The sequence below is a fragment of the Protopterus annectens genome, chromosome 6.part0 (assembly GCF_019279795.1).
Source record: "Protopterus annectens isolate FY-2018-M chromosome 6.part0, PAN1.0, whole genome shotgun sequence".
NCBI classification, from domain to species: Eukaryota; Metazoa; Chordata; order Ceratodontiformes; family Protopteridae; genus Protopterus; species Protopterus annectens.
The window spans coordinates 360249394-360266368 of record NC_056737.1 but is presented as its reverse complement, the minus strand read 5'-3'; the positions used below and the strand labels follow the sequence as shown (position 1 = coordinate 360266368).

Below are 16975 nucleotides of genomic sequence, written 5' to 3'. Positions count from 1 at the left end.
ATCATTTTCATAATCCCCCACCCACAAAAAAAAAAAAATGGAAGACTAAATGCCAGCTGTTTCTTTTTTCTTTATTTTTTTAAACAAGATACATTCTTATTAAACCATCACTTATGGCATAGGCAATCATAAATTTATATAAATGAAAATGAACCAAACCAGCATTTTACATCACAAACTATACTAACATACTCTCAGTTGCAAACATTATTCATCACTTATAATCTGCCCACTCATTTCAGTCAAACATTGCATAGCTCATTTAAGTACTGCCTTCTTTTAAACTTCATTCCTCCCCTATATGTATTGTTCCCACAATTCCCATATTCCCTATGTAGTTTGCTCCTACTCTTTTCTAAAGATCTTAGTTCCAGTTGTTTTATCTCTGTTACTATATTCAATACTTCTAGTATATTTGGTTTAGATTTTGATTTCCATATTCTAGTGACTGCATTTTTGTAAGCCACAATAATTAGAGACAGCAAGGGCTCACCATGTCTAGCAATTCAGATTCTGTATCATAGCTCAGAAAAATCATCTCACTCATCACACCAATCTGCCCATCCAGCATCTCAGACAGTGCCTCCTGCAGGGAATTCTTAAAGCCCACCAACTCACTGCACTGCAAGAAAATATGTTCAAAGTTACCTCTTTCTTCTCTGTCACACCTCCAGCATTTGCTGTCTATCTGTGGAAAAATTCTTTGAATGGGTCCAGATGGTGTCCCAGGCTGCGTCTTGCATGAACTACAGAATGAACTAACCCCCCAGCTAAACACGCTGTTCAACCTCAGCCTCTCTGCAGGCTACATGCCCATAGAATGGTGCACAGCAACGGTTATTCCTCTCCACAAAGGAGGGCCCACAACTGACCCTGGTAACTATCGCCCCATAAGCCTGACTAGCCTGGTATGCAAGGCTATGGAGTGCATCATCATGGAACTCATTAACAAAAACATTGGGAACCTCCAAACACTTGACCCGACCCAGATCAGCTTTGTTAAGGGAAGATCATGCCTACTAAACCTGGTTGACTTCTTCGAGACAGTCACCAAGGCCATAGATGAGGAAAAGGTGGTTCACACAGCCTACCTTGACCTCGCCAGGGCTTTCGACACCATTTCCCACTTGGGTATTAGAGAAAAACTCACCAGCCTGAACATAAACCCCTACATCACGAGATGGGTTGCCAACTGGCTTACAGACAGAACTCACACGGTAAGAATAGTGGGCTCCAGGTCCAACTCTAAACCAGTCACAAGTGGTGTCCCGCAAGGCTCGGTCCTGGGACCCCTACTGTTCGGTATATACTTCTCAGAAGTACAGGCAAACACAGGAGGACTATGGCTAACCAAGTTCACCGATGATTGCAAACTGGGAGCCATAATTGACTCTCTGGCTGACATGGACATCCTCCAAAAGGGCCTTACTGAGACGGACACCTGGCATTGAAGTCATGGCCTCAAGCTAAATGCCAAAAAATGCATAGTCATCCCATTTGGGGAAAACAAAACACCCAAGAATTACCACATAGGTGGGAGCCCCCTTAATACAGAAGAGTTAATAAGAGATCTGAGGACCCAGGTAGATAGTAATCTCTCCTTTGACAATCATATTGCCAAAGTAGTTAGGAAATCTTTTTATGTGGTCCATCTAATTACCAAAGGGTTTGCATCTAGAAATAATAAAGAGGTCATAGTGCCACTCTACTCGTCACTCATTAGACCCATCATAGAGTACAATGCCCCATTTGGGATGTACCTCACAAGACACTTCCAACAGCTGGAAAGACCACAAAAGTACCTCACCAAGAGGATTACTGGTCTCAAACATATGTCTTATGCAGCCCGACTGAAAAAACTCAGGCTGTACTCAGTGGCATATCGCTTACTCAAATGTGATCTCTACCTGAATTACAAAGCCATGTCCAACTCAGAATTGATGGACATGCTCCACCTAAAGAAATCCAAGTCACTGCGAGCCACGTGCTCTAGTGAGCTAAACCTCGCCACAACAATAAATAGAACATGCTGGAGGGATAGATTCTTGTCACAGAGACTCCCCATGTTTTGGAACAAAATTCCAAATTACATCAGGCAGAGTCCCTCACTAACACTCTTCAAAAGAAACCTTGACAAGTGGATGGGTAACAGAAAACACACCCGTGGGATCACTTCATTGGCTCTGCTTGACAGAGGATCAGTTAATTAATCAATGGGGCTTCGAAAGCCAACACACTCTGGCTAGGCTTATAAATGCCCTTAGGCAGATAGCCTAGTACCTACCTATGAACCTATTTGGGGTATACAAATATCTATATAAACATTTCCAAACAAAAATCTAGATGTTGTTGCATATTTGTGAGACATACATATATCCACCCATTCTTTCTTTGTGACTTGTGTGAAGACTGGTAGAGAAGGGTGAAGGCTGCCAGCCTATCCAGATAGAACTGTGCAGATAATTCTATAATTTGTAAATATGAATGTAAACTACAGGCTTGTTGTCTTAAATGTAAAGAAATGCTGTTACATGTGGAATTGGAAATAAATGTGACAACAGTGCACTCTACTGACCAAAGTAAAGTATGTGGTGACCCTTTGAAGTGGACAGTGGTGCTGAAAAGTCTAAATGAAATAATTCTTTCTACTGTTTTAACCAAGAGTTAAATTGCTAGATTTAAACATGCAAATGTATTTTTATTGCTCTGTTCCTGACCAGCTGCAAGATAACAAAAGGGAGATGTTAAGAATGTAAATGCAGTTAATGTGTAGCCTGGGAACTCCAGGAAAGTGAAAAAGATGATGTAATGTTTATCAGAACTGCAATAGCAATTTAAACAGAAAGAATCAGAAGGAATTAAGCATTTTTGTCAGGATCATCCAACTCACAGCACTGCCTCTTGCTCACATGTAAGTTATCTTAGACTTGTGTTTTCTTTTAGATATAGCTAGAACTAGAAAAGTTAGACTAAGTGTTTTTCTGTTATGTCAGAACTGTACTACTGAATTAGTTTAAGTATTTCTGTTTGATCTCTGAATTCTTGACTAGCACTGACTGTGTAGTAGAAAGTATTGTCTTGTGGCTTTAATTATTTATTATTAAATATTTTAAAACCTTTTAACTGTGGCTGGTTTTGTGTAGAGAAAATTTAAGCTCTAGAATACATTGCATATTTATAGTGATTACTGTACCAAGTCACTCTAATAAGCCTTGACTATTTAGTCACATCTACCAACTGGATAATAATATTGCACATTTGTGTTTGGCAGTGGCGGGATATCCACATCACATATTAATTAGTTGGCAAATACTAATTGGCTTGTAGTGGTATGGGTAGAGTGAATCCTGTAGCTTGTGTACAGTGAGCTTTGAAGGTGTTGTGTACTCTAAAACAGCCATGCAGTGAATACTCAGAGTTCAGATCACAATTGTTTTATTTCTTTTGTTAGCTTAATTAGTCAGGGTGAGTAGGCAGCATGTCAGCAGAGGAGTATGGAAAGCTGACAAGGAGGCAGTTGACAGAGATGTGTCAGGCTAGGGGACTGGTGCATGGAAACCTGACTAAGGCAGACCTGATTGCAGCCTTGGTTACAGCTGCATCAGAAAACAGCAACCAGGAGGACAATCATACTGGCAGTGGAGATATAATTCCCTCGGAGAATGGACAGCTCAACCTTTCTGCAGTGGACTTAAAAATCCAGCAGGAGCTAAAGAGACTTGAGTTGGAGGCCAGGCATGTGGAATTAGAAGTAGGTGAGAGACTGCGACATTTGCAGGCTGAGGAGAATGATAAACTGTTACGTCTGCAAGCTGAGGCACAAGAGAGGCAGAGGAGTAATTGGACCCCAGAAGCACAAAAGGTCAGTAAATTTCTTCTGCAGTTTAAAGAGGTGGATCATTTTGATAGTTTCATTCATATGTTTGAGAGGATATGTAAACAGTATGAAGTTGACCAAGGGCTCTGGGTATGGTTCCTGACCCCCTTACTCCCTGTTAAAGCTATAACTGCTCTGTCCAAAATGTCTGACTTTGCATGTTTTGATTATACTGCTGTAAAAATAGTCTTTTAGAACTGTTTAAGCTAACACCTGAAATGAATATGAAAAAGTTTCATGAGCGTACACACAAGACAGATGAAAGTGTGTGTGAATATGTTGCTGAATTGAGCACTTACTTCCCTAGGTGGGTGAGTGGATGTCGAGTAACCACTTTTGAATGGCTGGCAGACCTTTTGGTGAGAAAACAAGCCCTTAGCACTTTGCCTGAGGACATGAGGATCTAGTTAGCTGATAGACAATGTGCTACTTCAGATGAATTGGGGAAGAAGGGAAAACTATACCTGGTAAGCAGGGCAGCCCTGCACAGGAAGGGGACCCCCAGTACTGCTCATGCATGTAAAGGAACCCCTGGTGGGCAGCACAGACTGCCCCAACAGAATCTGCCAGTAGCAGGGGAAGCCATTAGTCCAGGTACATGTCCAGGAGCTAGGGTTAAATGTTTGAATGCAAACATTGGGACCATGTGGCATACAGATGTCCACAGAGGCAAGGTGGGGAAAAAAGGTGAAGAAGCCAGTAAGTGGGAAAGACAAACTTCCAATAGTAGGTCATCTTGAGACAACAGGGGTACTAAATGACCATCCTGCATATGTTCTAAGAGGGAAGGATTTGGATGAGGCAGTACCATGTGCTTATGCAGTTACACGCAGTGAGGCTAGGAGACAAGCATGTGGGTCTGGTAGCCTGGGGGTGACCCAGACAGACTGCAAACTTGCAGCCAGGACTGGTGAGGTGGTTACTTCAGGGAGGGAGGTACTCTGTAGCAGTGAAACTGAAGGTGAGCCACAGCTGCTTGTGGGTACTGATGGTCCCTTGGACAGAGTGACTGCAAAGGTAGAGGTGAGTAGTATTACTCAGGCTGACAGTGAGGAACCACTGTCAGAGGATGCCAAACTTCCTATGGAATGGGAGCTGGGAAGGGTTACAAGGAGAGACTTGAGACAGGCTCAGATCTCAGACCCTACATTGCAAGGCCTGAGGCAGGTAGCTAGGGAGGCACCTGATTCTCAAGGAAAGGGGGAATCTGTATACTGGAACAAAGGATTACTATACAGAGAGTGGACCCCTGAGGGAGGGCTAAAAGGTGAGAGAGTACAGCAGTTGGTAGTACCTAGAGCCTACCATCTGGTTCTTCTAGCCATAGCCCATGATATTCCCCTTTGCAGGTCATACGGACATAAAACGTACGAAGAGGCATATTATGCAGAACTTCTATTGGCATGGAATTTCCAGAGATGCAACAGGGTACTGCAGGACCTGTGAACAGTGTCAAAACATAGGCAAGGCAGGAGACAAGGTGAGAGCTCCTTTGATATCTTTGCCTGTGATTGAGGAGCCATTTCAGAGGGTAGCTATGGATATTGTTGTCCTCTGAGTACCCCAAGTTCCACAGGGAAAAAGTATATCCTAGTGGTAGTGGATTATGCTACACGATACCCTGAGGCAGTGGCTTTGTCCTCCATTGAGGCAGAGAAGGTGGTAAATGCTTTGTTAGAGATTTTCAGCAGGGTAGGTTTCCCAAAAGAATTACTGACTGACAGAGGTGCCAATTTCATGTCAGACCTGCTGGCTTGTCTGTGGAAGTCCTGTGGGTTGAAGCACATGAAGACCACCCCTATCATCTGCAGACTAATGGTCTTGTTGAGAGGTTAAACTCTACAATCAAGTCCATGCTACGGGCATTTGCAGATCAGTTTAAGAGGGAATGGGACAAATATTTGCCCCATCTGTTGTTTGCTTACAGAGAGGTTCCCCAGGAAGCCACAGGTTTTTCACCCTTTCAGTTGCTGTATGGGCATAGCGTGAGGGGACCTCTAGATTTAATTCGAGATGAGTGGGAAGGTGAGTGTGAGTCTCACAAGGAGTCTGTCGTGGCATATGTCCTAAACCTCAGGACAAGGCTCAGGGAACTCATGGACTTAGCCCAGGAGAACCTGGCAGAAGCCCAACAACAGAAAAAGGTGTGGTATGACAGGAATACTCGAGCTAGAGAGTATGCTGTGGGGCAACAGGTAATGGTTTTCATTCCTGTCAGACACAACAAGCAGCTTGGGAGGGACCCTACAAGGTGGCAAGAAAGGTAAGTGATGTTAATTACATGGTGGAACTGCTAGACAGAAGGCAGAGGCACAAATTGTACCATGTTAACATGATGAAACCTTACCATGATAGCGAGGCCCTTGTGCTGAGCATTTGCAGTGGATTGCTGGAGGAGTCTGATAGAGGTCTGGTGACTGATCTCCTCAGTGAGGCTCGGGCCGACACCTCAGTTGAAGGGGTGGCAATGTCCCAGCAGCTATCTCCTACCCAGGTTTGAGAAATCCGAGCAGTGTTGCAGGAATTTGGGGACATGTTCACTGGGAAACCAGGGTGCACCCACCTGGTGCAGCACCAGTTGGATACAGGACCCCAAAGGCCTATTAGGCAGGCCCCTTATAGAGTGCCTGAGAGAGTCAAACAGATTCTGAGGAAGAAGGTACAGGAGATGTTGGAACTAGGGGTGATTCAAGAGTCCAACAGGCCCTGGGCATCCCCAGTGGTGCTGCTGCCAAAGAAGGATGGCAACACCAGGTTCTGTGTGGACTACAGGAAATTAAATAGTCACACACAGTCGGATGCTTACCCCATGCCTAGAACAGATGAGGCCCTAGAGCAGCTGGGTGGGGCTAAGTATCTTACAACCATTGATCTTGCCAAAGGTTACTGGCAGGTGTCCTTGACTCCCAGTGCTAGAGAGAAGTCAGCCTTTGTGACTCCTTTTGTCTTGTATGAGTTCACAAAGATGCCCACTGGGATGAAGAATGCCCCAGCGACTTTCCAGAGGCTGGTTGATAATATCCTAGCAGGAGCAGGAAGGTTTGCCTTGCTTACCTATATTATCATCTACAGCCATTCCTGGCCAGAGCACCTTCAGCATGTCAGGGAGGTGCTGCGCCGACTACAAAGGGCAGGGTTGACCATTAAGCCGAGCAAATGATAGGTGGATATAGCGGAGGTCTCCTACCTAAAACATAGAGTGGGGAGTGGTAAGATAAGGTCAGAACCTGCCAAAGTGGAAGCCATTTAGGCATGGCCTGCACCTGTTACTAAAAAGCAGGTGAGGGCATTTTTAGGGACAGCAGGGTACTACAGAAAGCTCGTCCCCAGTTATAGTACCATAGCTGCTCCTCTCACAGACCTGACAAGGAAGAGCAGGCCAGATAAGGTAGTGTGGATGTGAGCAAGCATTCCAGGTGCTTAAAGAAGCTGTGGGAGGACCCACACAGAAGGCACCCCAGCCGAGAATTGAACCGGAGAACATTTTGCTGTGAGTCGACAACGCACCACTGTACCATCCAATTATTATAACTACTGAATTATTTTAAGTATTTGGGAGGACTGTGTTAGCCAGTCCAGATAACAGCAAAGAATTTGTTGTGCAGGTGGATGCTTCAATCCAAGGGGTGGGGGCTGTACCTAGCCAAATTTCTTCAGAGGGAGAGGAGCACCCAGTGGTTTATCTCAGTTGTAGGCTCCAACCCAGGGAGGAATGCTATGCTGCTGTAGAAAAGGAATGTCTAGCGATAGTGTGGGCATTGCAGAAACTTCAGCCTTATCTCTATAAAAGAAAATTCGCTATTTTGACAGATCACAACCCCCTAACATGGTTAAACAGAGCCAGCCAGAAAAATGCCAAGTTGCTAAGATGGAGCCTGGGTTTGCAAGCATAGGATATATCAGTGCAGCACCGCAGTGGGAGTAGCAATGCCAATGCAGATGGGCTCTCAAGGCAGGAAATGGGGTGAGGTGCACTCAGACCTAACCCTCTTATGTGGTGTTTCTCAAGGGTCACTTGAAAAACTAGAGTTCTCTGGGGGTGTGTGTGTGAAGACGGGTAGAGAAGGGTGAAGGCTGCCGGCCTAGCCAAATAGAACTGTGCGGATAATTCTATTGTTTGTAAATATGAATGTAAACTACAGGCTTGTTGTCTTAAATGTAAAGAAATACTGTTACATGTGGAACTGGAAATAAATGTGACAACAGTGCACTCTACTGACCAAAGTAAAGCATGTGGTGACCCTTTGAAGTGGACAGTGGTGCCGAAAAGTCTAGATGAAATAATTCTTTCTATTATTTTAACCAAGAGCTAAATTGCTAGACTTAAACATGCAAATGTATTTTTATTGCTGTGTTCCTGACCAGCTGCAAGATAACAAAACGGAGATGTTAAGAATGTAAATACAGTTAATGTGTAGCCTGGGAATTCCAGGAAAGTGAAAAAGATGATGTAATGTTTACCAGAACTGCAATAGCAATTTAAACAGAGAATCAGAAGGCATGAAGCATTTTTGGCCTTGATAATCCAACTCACAGCACTGCCTCTTGCTCACATGTAAGTTATCTTAGACTTGTGTTTTCTTTTAGAGATAGCTAGAACTAGAAAAGTTACACTATGTGTTTTTCTGTTATGTCAGAACTGTACTATTTATTTAACATTTGTTAACCGGGAAAGTCCAACTTGGAACAAAGCCAATTTTCAGTGGAGGCCCAGGGAGAAAGGCTCCAGATGCATGTCTTTGTAATGTGGGATGAAACTGAAGCACAAGGAGGAAACCCACACAGACTTCACACAGAAGGCACCCCAGCTAAGAATCGAAGCAGAGAACCTCTTGCTGTGAGTCGACAACACTACCGCTGCACTACTGTGCCATCCAATTATTATGACTACTGAATTATGTTAAGTATTTCTGTGTGATCTCTGAACTCTTGACTAGCACTGACTGTGTAGTAGAAACTATTGTCTTGTGGTTTAAATTATTTATTATTAAATATTTTAAAACCTTTTAACTGTTGCAGGTTTTGTGTAGAGATAATTTAAGCTCTAGAGTACATTGCATATTTAAAGTGATTACTGTACCAAGTCACTCTAATAAGCCTTGACTGTTTAGTCACATCTACCAACTGGATAATAATATTGCACAGTAATACTTGGACACCCTTTTAAGGACCTTTGAGTAGCTGATAAATATTAGCTGGGTGGTGGCAGGATTACTACCATACAGTCTGGGTAAAAGGGGCACAGCTGGAGAACCTGTGCCAGCCTTCCCCAGGAGTGTCTGTGTGGTTGTATAAACTTATCTTTAAATGTATGTGTCAGCTACTTGGGCAGGGACACAAAGCACTGGTTGGACAGAGAGGGTGCTGGAGATTTTAGCTTGCCCAGCTAGGCTGAGATCTGGACCCTAGAGTTGTGCCAGTGGGGAGTCTTGTTGGGGACCTGGAGAGCAAGGGAGTGACCAGCCCCGGACTGACTGTGATCTCTGTGTGCTCTTAAGGGAAATTACACTTTACTGTGTGTATTTGTTATCCTTTCTTCATATATGAGACGCCCTCTGTGGTGTTAGTGGTGAGGACTGAAGTTCCTTGATTGCTGGGCGAGGGAACAGGCTTCACAATTTGTTTATCCAATCTCTTTTTCCAGTTGTTTCTAATCCCTTCCGATTGGTTCGTATAGTTATCATGCAATATTTTATATGCTTTGCTAATTATTCCTTTTTAACAGCAGCTTCTGTTCTAGATTCTACTAAAAACTCTACCAGTGCTGGTCTTTCATTTAGGACTCCTTTATTTCCTTCACTTTGCCTATATTCTGATATGAATTTTATCTATTTATTTATTTGACATTTGTTTACCAGGATAGTCTGACTGTGTCACATAACCTGTTTTCATCAGAGGCCCAGGGAGAAAAGCTCCATATAAAAACTTAGTTACAACACATAAAACACAGGTTTCACATTTTGATTTTGTTATATATTACAGTATATTACATATATAATTACATATATAGGAACAGTAATGTTTGCATTATGAGCAGTCACTTACAGTTGCTTGTGTAACACTGGTGTATTTACAGTTAACATCATGCACAAACTAAGATAAATTTCTTGGGTAGATAGTATTTCTTTAGGTTATGTTACAGTGTCATGGTCAGTCATCAGATTAATCCTTAACATGCAGTCCAGATATATTCTTGGTGTTTTCCCATTCTTTTACCTTCCCTCTCTAGTTATTTCCTCCCAATACCTTGGTTCCTTTGCCAGTTTTCTCCAATAAATTCCAACTCCATCTTGTCTATTGTCTATATCCCTAATTGTAGTCATCCCTATCAGCAGAATCTCCATTCTTTCTCCCCATGTTGGCTTAGTTCTCAGGATACTTTTGCTACTTTATAGATATAATATTCTGCATGATTACTGTTATTCTCCTTAAAGGCCTGCATCAAAAATCCCAGTCTCTCCTTGTTTAAATGCCAGCTGTTTCAATAAAAAAAAACTAAATATAAACTCTGATAGCAAGGCGGAGAACCAATCATGTATAGCACATTGTTCCTCTGTCAGATGTATACACACACTCACAACAGAAATGTCCATGGGTAGTTTAGAGCAATTCACTTACAGGTTCATAAGTTTATACTAGGCTAACGACTGACCACCATGGTCTTTACAGTCCTAGTTGAGCAACCCAAATCACTTTTGTATCAGAGTTCCTTAGATGCCTATATGGTGGGGTATTTTTGTAAAGAGGTAGTTAAGGGTTATGTGGGGGTATGTTACTTTAGGGATTAGTTTACTTACTGTTAACTTCCGTCCATCAAAGACATGGGGGCCAGACTGGGAGTGAATTTGCGATTTCAAGGTTTCTTTTGAATAAGGTGAGAGATGAACTTTAGTATCTACCTATGAAATGTAAAACAAACAAGAGTATCTGCAGAAAATCCAGCTGGACACCCTAAAGACATGAAGACTTCATACAGAGGTACCCTAACAAGAAACCAAACCAGAAAACCAAGAGTATGTGAGGCAGCAATGCTAACTGCTGCAATACTGTGATGTCCAAAGGCTAACAATTTGTAGGGGGACTCAATTCATGTTGTTATACTGAAATCTATGAAACATAGTTTAGGCATCTAAGATTTCTTTACAGCAACAATGTACTATTATTTGTTTTGTATACGTGGTTAAATAGTTACTTTTACTTCTCTTTCACTGCTGGTGTATGGAATTCCAATGTTGCTGTATATGCTTCATTACTTGTTAATTGACAAATATAAAAATAAAATGCAAGCACCTCAGAATCCACTATTTTTAGAAGCTGTAATTGTTTCTAACAATGCTTTTTTGTTAATTCTTTTTAAAAAGGTACAACAAGGCAGAATGGACCGCACAGCAAAGCAATTCAGCAGTAGAGAGATGAAGGTATCATTTTACCTTGTAAAGTTCCAGTAATTATTGTGCAATGTTTGGGATGCCACTCCTACAACAGCTGCAGTAGCATGAAACAATTTAATATCAGGAGCTGCATCAACTTAACAATATTGGATTATTATTTCAAGGCAAATATAGCACACAGCTATAATTGTTTGTTATGCAAATATGAACAGCATGAAAACTGAAAAATTCATTAAGTAGGGCAATGCAGATTTACACTGCTCATTAGGTAAACAAAATATCATTTTAGCTTCAGATCAAGCTGCAGCCATGCTGATAAGGTATACTAATACGTTTAATCAGTTATGCAAGCTAAACTTTAAACCTGCAGTAATCTCTCAGCTGACGTCTCTCATAACTGGCCACCATCACTTTAAAACTACCATTCTGCCTTAAAGTGGCTTTTATGATTCTGCATTGAAAGTATTTTTAGGCCTTTACCACCCTTGTATTAGTTTCTTTGAGGCTTTAAAGATTTTCACACGGTGAACAATTGTTATTGCAGCCCTTTGGGAACCAATTCTTTTTCCAGTGGAAACTGATTTTAAGCACCTTTGTGGGCAGTCCTGAGTAGTTAACTGTCATTCTCACATCTTCTCTCATTTTGCTCAGTACTCAGTACCCCTTGGTGCAATTTCCTGGGAAAAACAAAAGGCTTTTATTACCCTGCTTTGTTTGGAGTTTGTAGTGCCTCTTTCTTGTTACTTCTGAGAACTACTGTTAGTCTGTGGTCTGTGTCACAATTTTTTTTTAGTTTGGGAACTCAAGCATGTAAATGAAAGTCTCAGAGAAGCAGAAGTATTTCAAGTAATTAATAAAAATACATTGTATTCTATGGGACAAACTTGTTAATTAAGAGAAAGGATTCAGTGAGTGATATTTATTTACTGGTTCCTCAACCTATGCCGTATTTCCACTTGAAAGGTATATAGAAATTAAGTTTCCCTCTGCTCCTGCAGACATTCTTTATCAAGATTATATCACCAAGCAGCGATCACTGTTTTATTGTTTATTTGTTTGTATATGTTAGTACTCCGTCACAACTAGATTAGTGTAGGAGGTCTGGTAAAAAATGTACTTAAAATATTACTTAAACCTTTAACTTCTCAGTTCAAGAAATCTGGACAAAGCCAAAAATAATGTGGACACAAAGGTCCAAAAATAGGGACATATTTTAAAACAATTGCTGTTACCAACTTAGAATTTGCTGGAATAACAATATTTGTGCAAGCATGTATTTTCTGAGGGATACGAAGACTCAGCTCAAATGACTGTCATTATTTAGTGACTTCAATACTCAGTGTTTTGATAGGCAAAAATCTAGGCATTCTGTGAATATCTGGACAATTGAGCAGTATGAATTATTACTTTACTTTGTATAAATTTAGGTACAGCTGAGATTGCACTTTATAAAATTACAAATATTTACACATCAGGTTATTCTTGCAATATGTATGCAGTAAGAAAAAAGAGAATTTCTGAATTTCTGCTGAAGTACATTCTGCATCTGACTATATGTATACTATTGTACTTTATTGCATTTTGCTTATATTTCTATGGAGCTTTTCTCCCTGGGCCTCCACTGAAAATGGGCTTCTGGCCTAGGTGGACTTTCTTGGTAAACAAATGTAAATAACTAAATAAATAAAAAAAAATACCAGCACTGAACTATTGAATATTATTTTACTAAGCTTGCATATCTTGTAATGAATGTTATCCCATCCAAAATTTGCAGCCTTACCATTATAAATGGTTTCATAATCTCACTTATTGCAAATTTGATAAAATCATAAATATGTAGGCAGAAATATACCATTGTGTGTCTTTAAAAGCTTTGCAGCTTTACAGTCAGGAGTATAATGCTGATCATGTGGCATGTTATCATGCCAAAAAATATGATTATTTTGTTGATAGTTTTATTAAATTACATCTGGGTTTGCTTTATGGTCACGTGACCTAAAGAAGTGTAGCTTTACATCTTTTCCCTTTTCTGAAAATGTGGGTGACTGCAGAATTAGTCTTCACAGAGGTCGGAGGTATGGCAACAGAGTCCCTGAAATCAGGGAGTACAGCAGGGCTTGCCACTGGAAAAAAGGTATGCATTTTTTTTTGTTAATCACACTTTGAACATTCTTCAATGATTACTTCATTCTGCTTTCTGTTGCTGTTTAGATGAGTAGCCCGCTCACCTGGTTTAACTAACTAACTAACTAACTAACTAACTAACTAACTAACTAACTAACTAACTAACTAACTAACTAACTAAATACATGTTTTATGCACAAACAGGTAACATGACATTTCTTTTCCAGTTCCAGTCTGTTTGCATGGGAGTCTGAGCTCATTCTTAAATACCAACAGGTCACAAATACTATGCATTGTGAGCAGAAGGCCATTCTAAGTCTGAGGAGGATAGCAACCAGGGACCAGGTTAGAGAGCTTGTTAGATTTTTTTTTAATTAAATTTAAGGGCAAATGGACTGAGTTTTCTAGATGGTGTATCAAATGAAGAAATCAGCTAATTACAGAACATATATTTTCCTGTACAGTAGAGAACAGCTTTAGTTCATCCAACTAAGCTTAGCCTGAGAATTGCAGTGATATGCTGATGATGATGATGGTGAAGTAGTAGCAAAACTAAATGTTAACTTAGGCCCTTCCCTATATGGCACATGTACTGCTATTTAAGTTGTACAAGACCAAAAATCCATGTAATATTTAGGGTGGGTGGGCTATGCATTTTTCACCCTCTGAAATGAGGAAGTGTTTGATTCTGTACATAGAACCAACTTCTGGTGAACCATTTGTTGAAATTTTTTATTCCCCCAGGAACAGATAAGTTATTGTCAATCATGCCCAAGTTATTTTTAAATGGACCACCTGTGTAGTGCAGTGCATGAGAAATGTCCAGGCAAGCTAAGATTTGTCTAACATTATGAAAAGTACATGCAGTAGTAGCATTGTCGCCTCAAAGCAAGAGGTTCTCCCATTCAATTCTCAGCTGCAGCGCCTTCTGTGTGGAGTCTGCATGTCCTCCCAGTGGTCGAGTGGTGTTCGAAAGACATGCACGAATGGGTGTGCGTTCGTTGAAGGTTGGGCATTGAGCTGGCACCTCGGCACCGTAAAAATCTACTGCCAATCATTAGCGGACCAGAGTTCTGCTGTGGTGAACCCTAACCAGGAAAAGCTGAAAGAAGAAGAACAACATAATCTTCATTTTGCTGTTATAGAGTTTATCATTTCTTTTCATTTAAATATTTGGCTAGGAAGTTAAATCTAGCTTGCAGACCTCTGGTTAGTGTTTGCAAGTCATTTGAATAGCGTTGGTGGATTCATTAGTATAATGATGTAAAGTTGCAAGCCCTTATGTGATCATGTATCTCTTTTCTATGTAAGGGGGAAAGAAGAGGGCTGTGGATGGACCCAATGGAAACCAAGAGAAAAAGGGTACATAGGCTCACTAGGTTCATAGGTATTTATTAAGCTATTGAACTGTGAGGATCTTAAGAAACCTGAAGTGAATAAAAGAGCAGTCCCAGTATAAAAACAAATAAAAATAAATAAACAAAAAACAGTAGGCAGAAAAGCATATGAAAAACTTACAACTTTAATAAAAACAAAAACGAAACAAAGATATGCGATTTCGTACTTCCAAGTACTTCAGTTCTAATTGAAACAAGCAATACAGCCACATTTTATACTCTAATGCTTTAAGCCACGTGATTTCAATAATGGCTTAAATGGTATATACTCATTTAACCCTTTGCCTCTTGTTGCTTGCAAAATATTACTCCATTTTATTTCCAAGCATTCTGTGCATGTCCTTATGTCACCACCTCTTAGACCAACATTATATAACTCTAATACCATAAATTTAAAACAATGGTTATTATCAACTTCATTAATGTGCTTAGAAAGTGCATTGGAAGTATTGCATATACATTTATATCTAATACACGTTTAGTATCAGGGTGCACATACTGGTCATCTGTTCTGATGTATCGACACATATTACAGTGGTGACAAGGATAATGCCACTTCTACTTGTCACTGAATCTACTTTTTTATTTATTTATTTATTTATTTATTTTATTTATTTTACATTTGTTGACCGGGCTAGTCCAACTGGATATATATCCGTTTACAGTAGAGGCCCGGGGAGAAAAGCTCCAGTACAGGCAAAACAAACAATGATATATCACAAAAAAAAGATTATCTTGAAAAAAAAAAATATAAAAGGTAAAAAAAAGAGAATTGCAAAATAAAATCTAAATACTTATAAGATAAGTTCAACAAATTAAAAAATAGGCATACTTTTAAGAAGTAACATTTTTGAATGGTCTATAACAAAGTATCTTTTTTAGGTCTGCATGGCTTCACACAAAAGTTAGTGAAATGTATGAGTCCTTTGAGACTGATAGTTTTTTGAAAAGAGGCTATACTAACACTAAGATTACCATGGCACAAAATGAGGCTATTGTGGTTAGGGATACTCTTACTAAGCCATTTTTTAGTGAAAGTCCCATTGTTAGTGGTAAAAGTGAACAGTTATCATCTAATTAGCTACGGATGTCTCTTATATTTTCCAACGACACTGATTTGATTTGTAATACAGTTAAAAAACACTGGAAAATACTTATGTCAGACAAAAAGTGTAAAGAAGTATTAGGCAATTCACCTTCTTTTTGGTTTAAAAATCGACCATCTTTAAAAAGGATTGAATTAGGGAGCATATATATAGTATAAATAGGTTGGACCTTAAAAATGCACTTTCTAAGCATGTTAATGAAGTTGGTAATAGCCATTGTTTTAAATTTATGGTATTAGAGTTATATAATGTTGGTCTAACAGGAGGTGTCATAAGGACATGTTCAGAATGCTTGGAAATAAAATGGATGCAAAGAGGCAAAGGGTTAAATTAGTATATACCAATTAAGCCATTGTTGAAATCACGTGGCTTAAAATATTAGATGTAAAATGTGGTTGTATTGCTTCTTTTAATTATATCTGAAGAAGTACTTGGAAGTATGAAAGCGCTTATCTTTGTTTTTATTAAAGTTGTAAGTTTTTGATATGCTTTTCTGCTTACTGTTTTTTTAATTTATTTTAAGAAACCTACCCTTACATTTCCAGGGTAGTTTTAGCCCTACAATTTTTTTTTTTTTGTATGAATAACACAGAGATGTTCTGAACAGAGATAGATTGGATCATTTACATATTACCCCTACCTAGGACCAGGGATGTTAAACCAGGGTGAATTTGTAGTTACCCATTCATTTATCCAAATTATGTTTGAATGGAATAGGCAAAGCATTTTGCTTTATCTGGAGTGGAAGACAGTTCCACAAAAACAGTATTGTGATGCACAATTGTTTGTCCAACATGTTCTATTTATTTTGCAAAAACATACTGAAATCCCTTGAGGAGGTGTTTATGATACTATTGGACTTGGAAATAGAGATCCTGTTAAAACCCAATCCTTAATCCTAAACAGCCAACCTATTACAAGACCAGACAACATGGTAATGCAATTTCTAAATGTCGCTGTGGCCAGTTTTGTATTTTTGGGCATCCTGAGGTAATGTAGCAACTGTCTCATGTTCCCAAATAACCAGTTAATCATTAAAGAAAAAAACACAGTATGTCAAACATGTTAATACACAGACTC

At 39.9% G+C, this 16975-nt stretch overlaps 2 long non-coding RNA genes across 2 annotated transcripts in view; one reads left to right on the top strand and one right to left on the bottom strand.

Annotated features, from left to right (window-relative positions):
* Positions 1 to 16975, bottom strand: part of LOC122804319 — a 477886-nt gene that overhangs the window by 443221 nt on the left and 17690 nt on the right. The gene's annotated exons all lie outside the window — the stretch shown is intronic.
* Positions 13306 to 16975, top strand: part of LOC122804318 — a 30872-nt gene continuing 27202 nt past the window's right edge. The window contains exon 1 of the long non-coding RNA XR_006365210.1: positions 13306 to 13402. This is a non-coding gene — a long non-coding RNA (uncharacterized LOC122804318). The remainder of the gene's footprint in view (positions 13403 to 16975) is intronic.